We start from the raw sequence: 3022 nt of genomic DNA, 5'->3' as shown, positions 1-3022 counted from the left end.
TTGCACCATGGTAACACCGGTTAACATGCCAGCGTGAACAAGGGACGTCTCATAAGTTCCTCTCCCCTCGATGAAGACCTACAGGCAACGAATGTCTGCTGAGAGGAGAATCATTCTTCTCCAAGATGAGATAGCCCCAGAGGTTATCCAACCCCAAGTCGTCAGTTCTAACCACATGGAGGACAGTAAATGGACTCAGCAAGCTGTAACAATAGTGAAAGAAGAGGTCATGAGTTTGAAAGGGAGTTGTGTGTGTGGGGGGGAGGGTAGAAATAACGTAAATCAGTATTCATGTATGAAATTCTCAAAAAATAATTGAAAAAATAGTATAAGCACAAACCATTTGGAAAACTTGTTTTTCAGTGTAGGCACGTATTGCAGGAAATTATTGATAAAGGAACTATTTATTTAGAAATTATTTTTGGGAGAACAGTTCACTAAACAGGATAGACAAATCCATCATAGGGTCCTAGAAGGCTGGTGATCTGTCCGACACTGCTTCTGTTGCCTGAGTCAGTCTCCACCATCACCAACCAAGTCCACAAGAGAGAACAGACCCAGGTGTATGTGCACCTTCAGGTCTTAAGGGTAGCCCCAAGACCACACCCAGCTAGCTCAGTCAATAGAGCATGGGACTCTTAATCCCAGGATTGTGGATTTATTGGGTGCCAAATGTAGCTGGAAGTTTTCCTGTGTCCTGTCTGGTCTCTCAGCTGCTCGGTCCCAAGTAAACACACAAAGGCTTACCTTAATTACAGACTGTATGGCCTATGGCTCAGGCTTATTATTAACTAGCTCTTGTAACTTAATTCAATCCATTTCTATTCATCTGTGTTTTGCCACGTGGCTTCATGGCATTACCTGTTCTCTCACATCTTGCTTCTCCTGGTAGTGGCTCACAGCTTCTGCCTCCTTTCACCCTTCTTCATCTCCATCTTCAGTTTGAATGTACCACCTAACCTTATTCTGCCTCAACATTGGCCAAACAGCTTTATTTATCAACCAATGAGAGCAACCTATATTCACAGCATATACAAAGACATCCCACAGCAGACACCTGGGTTCCCTGCAAGGTTACAATCCATCATGTCTAAGACAGAACTATGTTTTAAAAAGCTTTGTGTGGTTTTCAGACATCATTGGTCAATAACTGTGATTTGAAGAAACTTCAAGAAAAGCTATGATGAATAGCGGGAAATGCTATGCACCTAAGAGACAGCCAAATGAGATTTCTCTCTCTGTGTGAACATGTGTGTCTCTGTGTCTATATGTGTTTCTTCAGCTTTTTCTTTTGCTCTTTTTCTTCTGTTTGTCCATTTTGTCCTATCCTGGTTTGTTTTTATTTTATCTAATTTTATCTTATTATTATTTTTTAGATTCTTATTTGTATCCTAATGAGAGAGAGAAAGAAATGGTGTAGATTTGGGTGGATGGGGAAGTGAGGTGGATCTGGGAGGAGATGAGGGAGGGGAAACCATAGTCTAAATATATTATAATTTATCTATTGTCAATAAAAAAGTAAATGCAAATAAAAAGTTAGAAAGAGATGCCCAAATGATTCAAAATACTAGAACAGCTAAGACATGAAACATGTGCCATACCAATAACAAGTGAAACAAAAATTTTCAAAATCATTAGCCAGAAAATAAAAATATACACATGAAACTGTCTCTATACACCTATTATAATGACCACAATTTAAAAAGAAAGGGTCATTTTCTGGTAGGGTGGTACAATAGTAATACCAGGAAGCTTCTTTTAAAGTTAAACATATTCTAACCTAACAATGATCTGGAAATCCCAGTCCTAAGTATTTACAAAAGTGAAGTGAAGAAACTGTTTATATAAAAGCCTCTGTGCCTTCATAGAAACTTTATTCATAAGTACTTATACATAATTATACGCAACTTTTACATACTTGAAATAACCCATCCATGCTTCGGATAGTACATTAGTACGGGACATGCATACTGTGGAATCCTTCTCAGCAATAAAAGGGGGTGAACTACTGACACCGTGCAGGTGAGTCTCAAAAGCAGGGGTAACGGAAAGAGCGACCACAGTATAACTCCATTTATTTGTCAATCTCGAACAGGTAAAACTAGAGAAAGAAAACAGATTGTTGGGTACCAGAATTAGGTATTGGGAAAGATGTGGATGCAGAGGGCTATAAGGAGATGCTCTGTCATCCCGTCTGTCTATAGCTTGATTTCAGTGCTGACTTCGGGACTGTGCACTACACGGTTGAAAAGCTGACCTTTGTTTTATACACTATACATCAACGAAAAGTCAACATAAAGTAAAAAGTACCAACAGGTAAAAAGGAAGATTCATTAGAATTTAACCCATTATGTATTATGTTACTTGAATTTAACCCATTATGTTAAGTATTGAAGAGCAGTGCACAGATTCTAGAGCTGAAGGGATCGATTCCAGCAGCTCAGGCAGATGCTTAAGTACAGAGACAATGTCCAGCTGCTCTCTGACTTCTGCTGGCAAGTTAGGGCTTCTACTGATAGACTTGAAAACTGATACAACCGCTTCTACCCCAAATTCAAAGATGTTCATCGAAAAACATGAAGGAAACAGGCAACTAGGTTTGTGGGAATCTACATGGCTGCATCCCTTTAACTTACCGTTTTGATTGACTTATATTTGAAATCACTGCCTCGATATTTGTGTGATTCTAGAAGGCTAAGCTGGAGATTGGATACAGGGTTTGCTAGTGGGGAGGGCAGTGGGGCAGAGGGATGGGATGTAGGGAGATGAAGGATCCACTGGCCGAGAGGTCTTTCTTAGGTGTTTCTCAGAAGGCTGGAGCAGCTGGCCCGGATCCTCTCCGTGAAGTGATTCTCTGGAGAGTTTCCTTGATTTACATGTTCCTAGCATATTCCTAGAATTCCACCTTAAAACAAGCTGGACGAAGGCAGGGCCAATTTCTCAGTGCGGAAAAGCTTTTGCTTGAGCAATGACACACTGCAGTTGGATCCAGTTCGCCCACATCTGGAAGCCACATGTCAGC

This window comes from Peromyscus leucopus, chromosome 15, assembly GCF_004664715.2.
Source record: "Peromyscus leucopus breed LL Stock chromosome 15, UCI_PerLeu_2.1, whole genome shotgun sequence".
Taxonomy (NCBI): Eukaryota; Metazoa; Chordata; class Mammalia; order Rodentia; family Cricetidae; genus Peromyscus; species Peromyscus leucopus.
The sequence above is the reverse complement of the archived record's forward strand: the minus strand, read 5'-3'. Positions refer to the sequence as shown.